Raw genomic sequence first — 15343 nt, forward strand, 5'->3', positions numbered from 1 at the left:
ATGGATCACTCATCCTTACACTGCCAACTTCACCACCAGACAGTTCTACCTGTTGTTTTTTCATCAGGGCTCTGATTTCTTTCTGCAGAACTCGCTGCTGACTGGAACTGGCAGTCTCTGCGACCTGTTGCAACAAAACAATAATTTTTCCAAGACAATTTTCTATCACATTAGTGCCTAAGGTTATCATGGGATGCCTTTCTCGGCAATCAATATCAACAATAATCATTCCTTGTGATGGCAATTCTACTTTGCCAACTTTTATGGTCATCTCTTTATACCCCACCTGAGGCATGGGCTGACCATTGCTGGCATAGATACTAAGATGTTCATCTGGATGGCGGGTAATGTCTGAATCAGTCCAATATTGTTTATAAAGGATATATGGCATCGTGGTCACCTGGGACCCAGTGTCCAGCAGTGCGTTCATCGGGATGCCATCAAGCACAACAGGTAGGACCAGTCGTCCTCCCACGTACTTGTCTCGCCAGCTTTGTGTGCCTGGTCATCTTACTCCTGGGGGTTGGCCCTCTGCCCCAGGGGTTGCTCGTTTTAAACCACAGAAGCTTGCGTAGTGTCCCGCCTTTTGACAGCGGCGGCAGATGGGTTGTCCGTCCTGGTCGTAGCGATTGCTGTTCCTCCCTCTGATGGGTGGAATTCTCTTCTGTCGCCGCCACGGGACGTCATCTTTTCTGGAATCCAGCTGGATCTTTTCCTTGGTGGACACTTGAATGGCCTGCACGGTTTTGGTTAATGCAGCCACACTTTTGGTCAGCTCCTGGACCCGAAGGCGCTGGTCTGCAGACGGGTCATTGTCCAGAGTCTGTGCATTAGTATCCACAGGTTCTGGGGAAAAGGATGCCACCTCCTGGTGGTAGGTGATAGCTGGGCGCCGGTGGGGTGCAGCGCCTCCTGGTGTTGATTCCCGCAGCACCCGGATGGCTCTGTCTTTAAATTGCGCAAAGTCCAGATCAGGGTTTTGCAGAGCCATAATGCGCAGCTGTGTCTTGTGAGCGCTGGACAGGAGCCCCTCAATAAACTGCTCAGTTAGCAATCTGTCCTCATCTTGCACACTGTCGGGGTCTACCTGTTTGATGGCCCGCAGCGCCTCCTGCAGGTTTAGAGCATAGTCCCGTAGACTGTCCTGCACCCTTTGTTTGCACCGTAAAACTTCATTTTAATTTCTGCTGCAGTGCAGGTGTCAAAGGTATCCTTTAACCGGGCCAATATCTCTTTTGCAGTGCCTTTGTCTCTGCCCGGCCAGGACTTCACTTCTCTCTGGGCTTCACCGATTAGCTGGCCTATGAGGATGCTACACTTCAAACAAACTGTGCTGTCTCTCCTCAAAGTCGTTCAGGGTGTGCGACTCTCCTGAGTACTGGGGCAACCACGCCACCCCCGGTATGTATGGCATTGATAACGGCATTACAGTGGCAGCGGCCGTGCCTGCGGCTGAACCCTCCTCCATGTTGGGCATTTTCCTCCCCCCTAGTGAACCTCAGGTCCTGGGCGTCTCCTGACGTACCAGTATGCTGCTCTGCAGGTGGAAGGATCTCTTACCTGGCGGTTCCGGATCGGGGCTTCTTTCTTCCCCCTCGGCGGGCGGCAAACCTCGTGATAACACAGTTCAATAAAGTCTATGGCACACAGGACCCGGTTATACCAGGCTTCGTAAATCCTGTTTGTGACGTCAAGTTGACGCGCCCGCTGGGCCGTGGGGTACCTGGTGCCGGGCCGGTAGATGCTGGGGGGATGTCACAGTGGCGGTGACCCGGTCCGTGACCCAGGGCGGTCAATAAAAGGGGGTTATTAATAGGGGGATTTATAGTGATTGTATAAAGTTTGTGACGCCACCTGTGGTATGTGACTAAGGGAGCCGCCGCTGCGGAGCAGGTCCTGATGCTACTGCAGCAGGGATGGTGTGGCTCTCCACAGGTAGAGCTTAGCTCCAGGGCAGTGTAGATGTTATGGGTTATGCTGGGTGTTGTAGTGCAGGGGTTGATGGCGCAGCAATAGTCAGTCCACAACTTAATGGCGGTTTCCTCTTATCTTTACTGGTGGTGATTAGACAAGCCGGGACTAGGGTACTGGCTACAAGTGGAAGTCCAGGCAGCCTGGAAGCAAGTAAAGAATCCTCCTTGCCAGGTGAAGTTGGAGGCCTTCCCATTCCACTAAACTCTTAGGCCCTGCTGCTTGCAGCTGTGCGGTGGCCCTCGTCCCTAAGTGCAACGTTTCTGTGCTCACCCGTATGGCAGGCAGCTTGGGCCTTGCTGGTGCATCACTCCCACGTGGCGGTGCTGGGCCCTCTGTGCTGCTGAGCCTCAAGGTGTCTGATGGGGCCAGGAGACCACAGTCTCCTGCCCTCCGGTTTCTGCTGCTGGGCCTTCAGTGCCCCACAGTCTCGGACTCCGGTGTCCAGTTCTTCTGCGTGCCTCTGGGGTGAACTGCTGCGCAGCTCCACTCCCAGCTCCTCTCTCCTTGACGTCCTGACTTCAACTCCTCACACTAAGTCTAACTAACCCTGCCTCCAGATCCCAGTTGCTAAGGGGAGGAGCTGCCAAACAAAAAGTGAAATAAAATGCCGTCAAAAAGACGAATGTAAATAAAATGGTACTGATGAAAACGTTATCTTGTCCCGCAAAAAAACAAGCCATCATACAGCTCCATCAGCAGAAATATAAAAAAGTTATAAGTGATGCAAAAAAAATATTTTTTTCTATAAAATAGTTTTTATTGTGTAAAAGCACCAAAACATAAAAAAATATATAAATGTACTATCACTGTAAATGTACTGACCAGAAGAAGAAAGCTGCCTTATCAATTTTACCACACACAGATATGCATAAAAAAACAATTCCTGAATTGTTGGTTTTTGCTCATTCTGCCTCCTAAAATTCAGAACAAAAGGCAATGAAAAAATGTCATGTGCCCGAAAATGGTACAAATAAAAACTTCAACTTATGCCCCAAAAAACAAGCCCTTACTTGCCTCTGTTGGCCGAAATATGGAAAAATTATAGCTCTCGAAACATGGCAATGCAAAAACTAGTCTTTGCAAAAATAAAAACATTTTTTAGTGTGTGACAGCTGCCAAACATAAAATCCCGATATAAATCTGGTATCGCTGTATTTGCACCGACCCGAAGAATAAAGTTGTCTAATCATTTAAACCACATGAGGAACAGCGTAAAAAATAAATAAAACCAATTCTTCACCTGCTGCTGATTTGTTAATTCTGCCTCCCAAAGATCGCAGTATGGCTCACTCGCTCACATTTATCCTGTGCTCTGTGTTGAGCGCTTGCACCCGGGTTTCCATGTAAATCTCTGAAATATGTGATTCAAACGGAACCCCCAGCGGAAGATTCCCTGTAATGAGGCAAATGGGGGCACTGTGGACGCCGTCTAGCCTGTGATCCCACAGTGTCCATCTTTTTATTAAGCGTACATAAAAGTGCCGTCGGCCACAGTTTTGTGAACCTCTGAAAAAATGGATAAACAGAGGCCAGACGGAGTCCAGAGTAAGGCTAGTTTCACACATCCTGATATTTCCGGTAGCGGAAAAAACAGTACCGGAGATATGTGTGTCCGTGTGTACCTGTGTGGCATATGTGTAGCAATCGTGTGCTGCCCGTGTGGCGCATCAAGAGCACAAGTCCAGACGCCAGGGAATCAGTGGTACAGTTAGCGCTGTTTCCAAGCTTCGGGTCCTGAACGCTGCCCTCAACATTGTCCCCTGCCTGCGCTGCGATCAGCACGAGCAAGGGACAATGTTGAGAGTAGTATTCTGCTCCCGTTCTGTCCTGGTGTAAAAATAAGAATAAAATAAAAAAAATCCTTATACTCAAATGTCCAAAGATGTCCCCTGCTGTAACCCATCTGACTGCTCACGCCGGGGAGAATGACTCGCTCCAGCGACTGCGTCCCAGAGCTGTGCTCAGCGAGCTGTGTCCTGTCACTGACTGATCTCAGCGCAGCTCAGGGGCTTATTATTATTATTACATAATATTTTGGATCACCATAAAAGTTTCGACTCAATCCACAAAAAAAGCAAATCCCCACTCAGGTCCGTCATATGTTAATGGAAATATAGGGGGCTTCCACATTACTAGTAGCACAAAGGCTCTGCACCCCCCCCAAAGGAAATTCAGCAAATTCTGTGCTCCCAAATAGAAATGCCCACCTCCCTTTTGAGCCCCACAGTGTGCCTAAACCGCAGCTAGCGTCCACATGTTTGACATTTCTGTACCAATGAAAGCCTGCCTAATTTACTGGTGCATGTCTCTAGAAGCTCGTACTGGTCACAACAACAGGAGTTTGCAATTTTCACTCAACAGCATCCACTGCTGCTTGTTTCTGGAAAACACCCATGTAGTTAAAATCCTCACCACACCTGTAGATAATTTCTCAAAGGGGTATAATTTCCAAAATGGAGTCACTTGAGGGGGGATTCTGCTCTTCTAGCACTTTGGAGCTGTGTATATGGAGTCTGCATACTATTCTAGGAAAATCTGCGCTCCAGGAGGCAAATAGTGCTCCGTTCCTCCCGAGTCTCGCCGTGTGGCTAAGTAGTACTGTACAGCCACATATGGGGTATTTATGCATTCAGCAAAAATTGTATGACAAATTTTGGTGTCATTTTTACCCATTTACCTGTGTGAAAAGTAAAATCTTGGGCCAAAACAAAACTTTGGTGGTAAAAATTTAATTATTCTTTCTTCACCACCCAATGGTGTAAAATTCTCTGAGTCACATGTGATGTCAACATGCTCACTGCACCCCATCACACATTTAGATAAGTTCCCTGAGGGTCTATTTTACAAAATAGTGTCACTTGTGGGGGCTTCCACTGTTTAGGCACATCAGGGGCTCCTCAAATGCGACATGGCGTCCGCTAATTATTTATGCAAATTTTGCATTCAAAAAGTCAAATAGCGCTCCTTCCCTTTCAAGCCATGCCATGCGTCCAAACAGTGATTTTCACCCACATATGGGGTTTCGGCATGATCAGGAGAAATTGAACAACAAATCTTGGGGTCCATATTTTTCTGTTACCCTTGTGAAAATACAAAAAAAATTGGGTCTAAAGTAACATTTTGGCAAAAAAAAGTTAAATATTCATTGTTTTCTTCCACATTCCAAAAATTCCTGTGAAGCACCTGAAGGGTTAATAAACTTCTTGAATGTGGTTTGAGCACCTTGAGGTGGGCAGTTTTTAAAATGGTGTCACTTTTGAGTAATTTTCTGTCATAAAGGCCCCTCAAAGTAACTTCAAATGTGATGTGATCCCTAAAAAAATGTTTTTTTTTAATTTTGTTGGAAAAATTTGAAATCGCTGGTCAATTTTTAACCCTTATAATTTCCTAAGAAAAAAAAATTTTGGTTCAAAAATTATGCTGATATAAAGTAGACATGTTGGAAATCTTATTTATTAACTATTTTGTGTGACATATCTCTCTGATTTAAGGGCATGAAAATTCAAAGTTTGAAAATTACAACATTTTCAACATATTCGTAAAATTTAAGATTTTTCAAAAATAAACGCCAGTCATACAAATAAATTTTACCGCTATATTTTTCGTGACAATGTGTCACGAAAAAATCATCTTAGAATCAGTGGGATCCGTTGAAGTGTTCCAAAGTTATTACCTCATAAAGTGCCACTGGTCAGAATTGTAAAAATTGGTCTGGTCATTCATGTGCAAACAGCCTTTGGGGGTAAAGAGGTTAATATTCCAATTGATCAAATCTATGGAAAAAAGCAGAGTAAGGTGTGAATAGGGAAAGACATTACGCGTTTCGAACAAGTATGTCATAGTACAATCCTATCTGTTGAGTGACTCAATTTTTTAACAAGAAAGAGGAAATGATGTTTGTATAGCCAAATCTGGAGAATAAATGGCATAATTAATTAACTAAAATAGTATTTAATATGTATACATAAGGTCAGATCTAATATTCATCCCTTTCAGTAACAGTATCCAAATTAAACATCCAAAAATTATCTTTATATTTCAAAGTCCTCAATCTGCATCTACCATATTTGGGCTGCAAAAATTTTCCTATGGCATTAATCTTTAAGGTGCTAATATTTTCGTTGTGATTTTGTAAAAAAATGCTAGGAGGCACCTGAGGCACCTGATAAACTTCTGGTGGTTTTGTTCTGCGCATTGTAAATTTGTTCATTTTCTTAGTGGGCAAGAGGTGCAACACACATACTGTAACTTGCATGTTTCACAAGTGATAACATATCTAAAATGTATTGTACCACAATTTATAAAAGAATTAATATCATATATTATTGTTAGAAGCAGAAAAAGATATTTTATTTTTAAACATATAAGGACATAGCATGATTTTTTTTCCACACTTTTAAGAACACTGGTGGATAACCAGTTATTAGAAATATCAACTTTATCACTTATTTTATTTTTGTATTTATTTTTATTCATATGATCACTTGGTGAAATAATATTTCCTATTGTAGTCCCTCATTGGGGACAAAAACATACCCTTTTTCGAAAATGTTTTTTAAGGAGCTTTCCATTTACCATATAGGTAAATATTTTTTGATAATGTCGGCAAACGGGTAATAATTTTATTACTAAATTGGGTTGAAACAATTATATGTTTATTTTGATTGTAGTTATTGGATTGTTTATTGTGTTGTAAAAGAGATTTTTCACGTGTTTTTGAATCAGCAATTTTTTGGGCTTGAATTAGAGGGGTTGTCCGGTGGTCAAAAATGATAAGTCTGCAGTCACACTGTGTGAGTGCAGACTTATGAATCTCCCCAACGCATGCACTGTGCGCTGCAAGGATTTGCCATTTTCTGAGCTGGGAATGGTGGGTACGTATGCATTATACATACTCCCGGTCAGAACCCGACTAGTGGGCGCTGACTTGCTCCATACACAAGTTTATGGAGTATGGCTGCGCCCAATAGTCAGGCTCTGGCTGGGAGTATGCATAATGGATACGTACCCGCCAGTCCCGGTTCAGAAACTGTGCATGTGTGCGGGGGGGGATTCATAAGTCTGCAGTCACACAGAGTGACTACAAACTTATCATTTTTGGACCGGAAAACCCCTTTAATGTGTGTATACCGTATCTTTAGAAAACGGGCATCCACTAAGGAGCATTGAAATGCATACTGCTTTTCTGTAGAGCAGCATCTTCTAGCTCTCAAATTTTCTCCCACAGGCAAATTTTTTATGACATGTCTGGGGTGACAACTGGTGGCATAGAGTAGGGAATTGCCTGCTGTGGGTTTCCAGTAAAAATCGGAGTGAACCTTCTGTTCAATGGGATCCCTAGTTAGAAGAATGTCAAAAAAAGAAATGCATTTGGGATGACTATTGTATGCAAAGGATATATTATTTGAGTTTTTGTTAGTGTGTCCGATGAAATTTGGTATGTTCTCTCTACAGCTGCGTCAAATGCATACTCCCAGCTACATTCCGACTTGACTGTTTCCGGCCTTGCTCAATACACTTGCATTAAGCAAGGCTGCACACGTTTAGTCGGAAAGTGGGCGGGAGTATGCATATCGCTGGCAACAGAGAATCCTCACAGCGTGCAGTGCACGCACTATCAGGATTCACAAGTCTGGAGTCACATAGAGTGACTGCAGATTTGTAGCTTAAGACCAGACAACCCTTTTTAAGCAGTATAGTTAAGGCATTTTTTTTTCTTTTTGCTTATTTTTTCGATATAGTTTGGATTAACAAAAAAAGTGCTTGTTTGGGTGTTGCATTCTAGACCACGGGACTGGAATTCCAAGCACTCTTCACAACAAGCAGGAAGAAAAAAAAACAGGATTAATCACAAATTTCAATCCACACCTTGCCCTATCTCTTGCAGAATATCTTAAAAAAAGCAGCAGTTTTTGTTTCCTTTAATATACAGTGAAGGAAACAATTATTTGATCCCTTGCTGTTTCTTTTTCTGCCCACTGACAAAGACATGAACAGTCTATAATTTTAAAGGTAGGTTAACTTTAACATTGAGAGATAGAATATCCCCCAAAAAATCAAGAAAATCACATTGTATAAATTAGATACATTTATTTGCATTTTGCAGTGAGAAATAAGTATTTGATCCCTCTGGCAAACAATACTTAATACTTGGTGGCAAAACCCTTGTTGGCAAGCACAGCAGTCAGACTTTTTTGGAGTTGATGATGAGGATTGCGCACATGTCAGGAGGAATTTTGGTCCACTCCTCTTTGCAGATCATCTCTAAATCATTAAGATTTTGAGGCTGTCACTTGGCAACTCAGAGCTTCAACTCCCTCAATAGGTTTTCCATGGGATTAAGGTCTGGAGACTGGCAAGGCCACTCCATGACCTTACTGTGCTTCTTTTTGAGCCACTCCTTTGTTGCCTTGGTTGTATGTTTTGGGTCATTGTCTTGCTGGAAGACCCAGCCACGACCCATCTACAATGCTCTTACTGAGGGAAGGAGATTCTTGGCCAAAATCTTGCGATACATGACCCCATCCATCTTCCCTTCAGTATGGTGCCTACATATGTGCCTTCTTGAACAGGGGGACCTTGTGTGCCCTGCAGGATTTTAAATCTTTAAGGCGTAATGTGTTAACAATGTTTTTTTTGGTGACTGTAGTCCCAGCTGACTTGAGATCATTAACAAGTTCCTCCTGTGTATATTTAGGCTGATCTCTCACCTTCCTTATGATCAAGCATACCACACGAGGTGAGATTTTGCATGGTGCCTCAGATCGATGTCGATTGACAGTCATTTTGTATTTCTTCCATTTTCTAACTATTGCACCAACAGATGTCGCCTTCTCACCCAGCGTCTTGCTTATGGTTTTGTAGCCAATTCCAGCTTTGTACAAGTCTATGATCTTGTCCCTGACATCCTTAGAAAGCTCTTTGGTCTTGCCCATGTTGTAGAAGTTAGTCTGACTGATTAATTGAGTCTGTGGACAGGAGTCTTTTATACAGGTGACTATGTAAGACAGCTGTCTTTAATGCAGGTAACGAGTTGATTAGGAGCGTCTAACTGGTCTGTAGGAGCCAGAACTCATAATAGTTTATAGAGGATCAAATACTTATTTCTCACTGCAAAATGCAAAAAAATTTATCTAATTTATACAATGTGATTTTCATGTTTTTTTGGGGGGGATATTCTATCTCTCAATGTTAAAATTAACCTACCCTTAAAATTATAGATTGTTCATGTCTTTGTCAGTGGGCAAACTTACAAAAACAGCAAGGGATCAAATAATAATTTCCTTCACTGTAAATGAAAAAGTAGTAGATTATAAATCCGCTTGTCAATACTTTTAAATTTACATACAGCTTTCAGTGTGTACACTGCAGAATCTATCTTGTATAAAAGATTTAACAGTTTTTTATATGTTTGTTATTTTGACTGTTACATAACAATATTTTCCTGTCTGGTACACTTAGCCCCGATAACCACTTATTTCTGCACTTACTCATATGAATTATTAACGGGTTTAATTATGTTTTGACGGGCATTGAGAAGTTCAGTCAAGCTAAACAATATAGTATTAGACTGTGAATTGGATCGTGTTGATTGACAATATAGAAATGCGGCATAAAATAAGTTATTGTTGACTTCTAGACAGTCACATGAATAAAGGCACTTGTCAATGGAATAAAAGCGTTGATGGATCTGTTTATGTGCTAAGACCTGGGGCATTGTTTGATGGCCTTCAAGTGACTATAAACTTGTTCTAAAGTCATTACTTTTGATTTAATTTATTATGCTTACTCATGCCTGTCACTTTTTCAAATTACCTGCAAAAGAACAGCTGGTCTGGAGATTTAAATAAACCTATTTATGTTCCTTTAGCTTCCAAACTGTGTCTGTCATAACTTGACAGACCTTCTTACCTCAAGTGTGAGTTTGTTTAAAATTGATATGTTGTGGATTGCTTTCCTGCTCCGCTCTTATAAAACATTAGGGACCCTCTCGCTTGAATTCGTACCTTTTAGAAATGCAGACTACCGCAAAATATATCAACATGTTAAAAGTTTAATGAAGTGCTGTAAAAAATCTCACGTAATTTTGGTGTATGTCAGTGTGATTGACAGGGATTTTGATGAAACGTGCCTGAAACATTTATGTGTTAGTATAGGCAGCCCATCAGCAGATGAACAGTTTGTTCTTACATTGAAAATCTAGGTTGCTAAAAATGAAGGGATCATTTGGACTACACAAAAGCAAATTAGCAAATATAATTAATAATTCTCATATCAACATTCATGAATTAAAGCTGGAAAATATTAATGTAGCTTTTACTTAGACCCCCTTCACATGTACGTGTCTCCAGTACGTGAAAAAAAAATTGGATGCCACCCGTTATAATCTATGGTGCTGCACACATGTTCGTGTGTCTGTGCAAACCACATGGAGACATGTCTGTTTTTTACCACCAGAACGGATGGCAAGGGCCAATATAAGTCTATGGGTGTATGTAAAACACTTCCCACATGTCTAATTTATATCAGCACAATTTTTGAAACATAATTTTTTTTGTTAAGAAGTTAGAAAAGTTGAAAGTTGATCAGCAATTTCTCATTTTAACAAAAACATTTACAGCACCATTTTTTTAGGGACCACATCCTATTTAAAGTGACTTTGGGGACCTATATGACATAAAATACTCAAAAGTGGCACCATTTTAAAAACTGCACCCCTCAAACTCCTTAAAACCACATTCAATAAGTTTATTAACCCTTCAGGTGATTCACAAGAATTAATGCATTGTGGAAGGAAAAAATGAACTTTTAACTTTTTCCCACAAAAAATTATTTCAGCCCCGATTTTTTTATTTTCACAAGGGTAACTGGAGAAAATGAATCCCAATATTTGTTTTGCCATTGCTTCTGAGTACGCCAATACTCCATATGTGGGTTAAAACTACTGTTTGGGTGCATTGGCAGGGAAGGGAAGGAGCACCATTGACTTTTTGAATGCAAAAATTGCTGGAATCGACAGCAGACGCCATGTCGCGTCTGGAGAGCCCTTGAGTGTAGTCACTTGTGGAAACTCCCCACAAGTGACTACATTTTGAAAACTTCAAAAAACAGGGGGGGGGGAGAGGTCAGCTCACCGATTCTGTGATTTGAGATGCAGTCTGGATATCCGCAGGGAGAGCCTGGAACTTGGCTAAAGATAAATATAATAGTAGAAGAATCCAGCGGATAAAAAGGTAAAAAAAACTTTATCGTATCAAGTTAAAAATAGCAGCAGTGCACATCACAAAGTAGCAAAACCTATGTGTTTCAACCTAAAGGGGTCTAGCTTCCAAAATGGGGTCACTTGTGGGGGGTTTCAACTGTTTAGGCACATCAGGGGCTCTCCAAACGCATCATGGCATCCGCTCTCAATTCCAGCCACTTTTGCATTCAAAATGGCAAACGGTGCTCCTTCCCTTCCAAGTCCTGCTAATGCACCCAAACAGTAGTTTTCACCCACATATTGGGTATTATTATACTCATGAGAAATTGCACAACAAAGTTTGTGGTTCATTTTCTTATGTTACCCTTGTGAGAGTAAAAACTTTTGGGCTAAAGTAAAATTTTTGTGGGAAAAATATGATTTTTTATTTTCACGGCTCTACGTTATAAACTTCTGTGAAGCACCTGGGGGTTCAAGGTGCTCACCACACATTTAGATACATTCCTTTAGGAATGTATCTAGATTAGTGATGAGCAAGTATGTTTCTTTAACCCTTTCTGGCGAACACGCTCGGGTGCTCACCAAGTATTTTGGCAAGCTCGGGGAATCATACATTGTCGCTGCGCCTACAAGTGTCACGGCTGTTTGACAGCTGTGACACAAGTGGAGACAGCCTGGCAAACAGGCTATCTCTGCATGTGTCACAGTTGTCAAACAGCCGTGACACTTGCAGGCGCGGTGACAATGAATGATACCCCGAGCACGCCAAAATACTAGGCGAGCACCCAAGCATGCTCGCCGGAAAGGGTTAATGAAACATACTCGCTCATCACTAATCTAGATGTGTGGTGAGTACTTTGAACCATCAGGTGCTTCACAGAAGTTTATAATGTAGAACCGTGAAAAATAAAAAATCTAATTTTTCCCCCAAAAATCTTCTTTTAGCCCCAAATTTTTTATTTTCACAAGGGTACCAGGAGAAAATGGACCCACATTTTTTGTGCAATTTCTCCTGAGTGTGTCAATACCACATATGTGGTCCAAAATAACTTTTGTAGTGCAAAATGCAAAGCAGAAGTGAAGAAGCACCATATTGGAGTTCAGATTTAGCTGGAATGGTTTGAAGGTGCCATGTCACATTGGCAGAAACCCTTTAGGTGTCAGAACAGCAGAAACCTCCCATAACTGACCTCATTTTACAAACTAAACCTCTAAAGTAATTCATCTAGGGGTGCAGTGAGCATGTTTACACCACAGGTGTGTCATAGAATTTTATACCATACGGCAGTGAAGAAAATAAAATAACATTTTTACAGCTAAAATGTTGTTTTAGCTCCAAATGTTTAATTAAGGGCTAATAGGAAAAAATGGATCTCTCAGTTTGTTGTGCAATTTCTCTTGATTGCGCCAATGCCCTGCATGTAATCAGGGACTACTTTTGACACACAGTGCAAAGCTAGCTCAGAAAGGAGGAGCTCCATATCATAGTGCAGATTTTACTGTTATGGTTTGTGGGTGCCATGACCCACTGGGAGAGCCCCTGAGGTGACAGAACAGAAGAATCCCCCATAAGTGACCCCATTTTAAAAACTACACTTCTTAATGAATTTATCTAATGGTGATGGAATCATATTGACACCACAGGAGTATCATAGAATTTTGTACCACTGGGCATTTTGTACCGTTTCTACTGTATTTGGAAATATCCCATATTTGGCTGTACAGTACTACTTAGCCACACGGCGAGACTCTGAAGGGACGGAGTGCTATTTGCCTGCTGGTGCGCAGAGTTATGGCACTAGCAGTCAAGAGGTGCTGATATTTCAGCACCTCCTGCACGATCATGCTGTGATCGGTCAGTCAAATTGACTGTGTGCTCTGCTCATGTTAAATGAGGTTACATTGTTCTGTGCATAATCCATAACAAATCACACATTCCAAATATGTGTCTTTTTGGGTGTTAGATTTTCCAGAGTAAGCCATTCTGCATTGGGAAAACTGAGATTTTATTTTTTTATTTTTACAACACTTAAAACATTTTTTTACTATATCTTTTAGTCTCATAGCGGACTTAAATGTGATCCTTTTCAGGGTCATATTTACATCTCATGCTGTCTGAGGCACTTAAATTGAATATGCTCCATTAAATATTGTCATTATTTATTAATTTCTGATACATTGAATTAACAATTAGAAAATATGCTTACAAGAAATATCAACATAAAAATTGTTTATTAAATAATTGTTATTGATGGATTAAATCACTTGTAATATATGTTTATATATACATTTAACCGATATATATTTATTTACACAGTTTATTCACTGCTAGCTTCTATTTGTTAAATATATATCACCAGTGGTTAAAATTTAAAAACATAAATATATAACAACAATGGAAAAAAAATGATATATTAAAGTGAGGAAAATAAGTATTTGATACACTGCTGTAATTTTTATTGTAGTTACACTTCAACTGTGAGGGCCAAAATCTAAAAAAATCCAGAAAATCAAATAGTATGATTTTTAAATAATTAATTTGAATTTTATTGCATGAAATAAGTATTTGATACAATAGAAAAACAGAACTTAATATTTGGTACAGAAACTTTTTTTTTTACAATTAGAGAGGTCCGATAATTCCTGTAGTTCTTGACCAAGTTTGCGCACACTGTAGCAGGGATTTTGGCCCACTCCTCCATACAGATCTTTCAGGCTTCGGGACTGTCACTAGGCATCACTAGGCAACATGGAGTTTCAGCTCCCTTTAAAGATTTTCTATTGGGTTCAGGTCTGAAGACTGGCTAGGCCACTCGAACACCTTGAAATCCTTCTTACGAAGCCATTCCTTAGATGCCCTGGCTGTGTGCTTTGGGTCATTGTCAAGCTGGAAGATGAGCCACGATTCATCTTCAATGCTCTTACTGAGGAAAGGAAGTTGTTGGCCAAAATCTCGCAATGCATGACCCCATCCATGCTCCATTCAATACGGTGCAGTTGTCCTGTCTCATTTGCAGAAAAGCACCCCCAAAGTATGATGTTTCCCCAACCATCCTTCACAGTTGGGACGGTGTTCTTGGGGTTGTACTCATCCTTCCTTTCCCTTCAAACATGGCGAGTGGAGTTGATACCAAAAAGTTCTATTTTGGTCTCGTCTGACTACATGACCTTCTCCCATGCCTCCTCAAAATCATCCAAATGGTCATTGGTGAACTTCAAATGGGCCTGGAAATGTGCTGGCATGAGCAGGAAGACCTTGCGTGCCCTGCAGGATTTTAATCCATGAGGGCGTAGTGTGTTACTAACGGTAATGTTTGAGACTGTGTGGCCCCAGCTCTCTTCAGGTTATTGATCAGGTCCTCCCATGTAGTTCTGAGTGGATTCCTGAGCATTCTCAGAATAATTCTTACCCCACAAGGCGAGATCTTGCTTGGAGCCCCAGACCAAGGAAGATTGACAGTCATCTTGCGTTTCTTCCATTTTCTAATAATTGTGCCAACAGTTGTTGTCTTTTCAACAAGCTGCTTGCCTATTGTCCTGTAGCCCATCCCAGCATTGGGCAGGTCTACAATTTTGTCCCAGATGTCCTTAGACAGCTTTTCAGTCTTGGACATGGTGGAGAGGTTGGAGTGTGATTGATTAATGTGGACAGGTGTCTTTTATATAGGTAACAAGTTCAAAAAGGTGCAATTAATGCAGGTAATGAGTGCAGAGTAAAGAAAAACTAACAGGTCTGTGAGAGCCAGAATTCTTGCTGGTTGGTAGGTCATCAAATACTTATTTCATGCAATAAAATGCAATACAATTATTAAAAAATCATGCAATGTTATTTTCTGGTTCTTATTTTTAGAGTCTGTCTCTCACAGTTGAAGTTTAAATTACAAACCTCTCCATTGTTTGTAGGTGGGAAAACTTGCAAAATCGGCAGTGTATCAAATACTTATTTTTCCCACTGTATGTATATATATGAATGAATGAATGAATGAATGAATGAATGAATGAATGAAATTTCAATTAGAATTTCATAAAATTTTACTACAATTTGATTCACAGGAGATCAGTTTGATCATCTCTACAATGTTCCTACTGTGGATGGGATGTACACAATTCATGTGCCCGTGCTATCTCTATGATGTACATGTATCCTGCTGTGGGAACTTACTCTCC

This window comes from Phyllobates terribilis, unplaced genomic scaffold (genome assembly GCF_046119375.1).
Source record: "Phyllobates terribilis strain yellow unplaced genomic scaffold, ASM4611937v1 Scaffold_4__5_contigs__length_816908805, whole genome shotgun sequence".
In the NCBI taxonomy this organism is placed as follows: Eukaryota; Metazoa; Chordata; class Amphibia; order Anura; family Dendrobatidae; genus Phyllobates; species Phyllobates terribilis.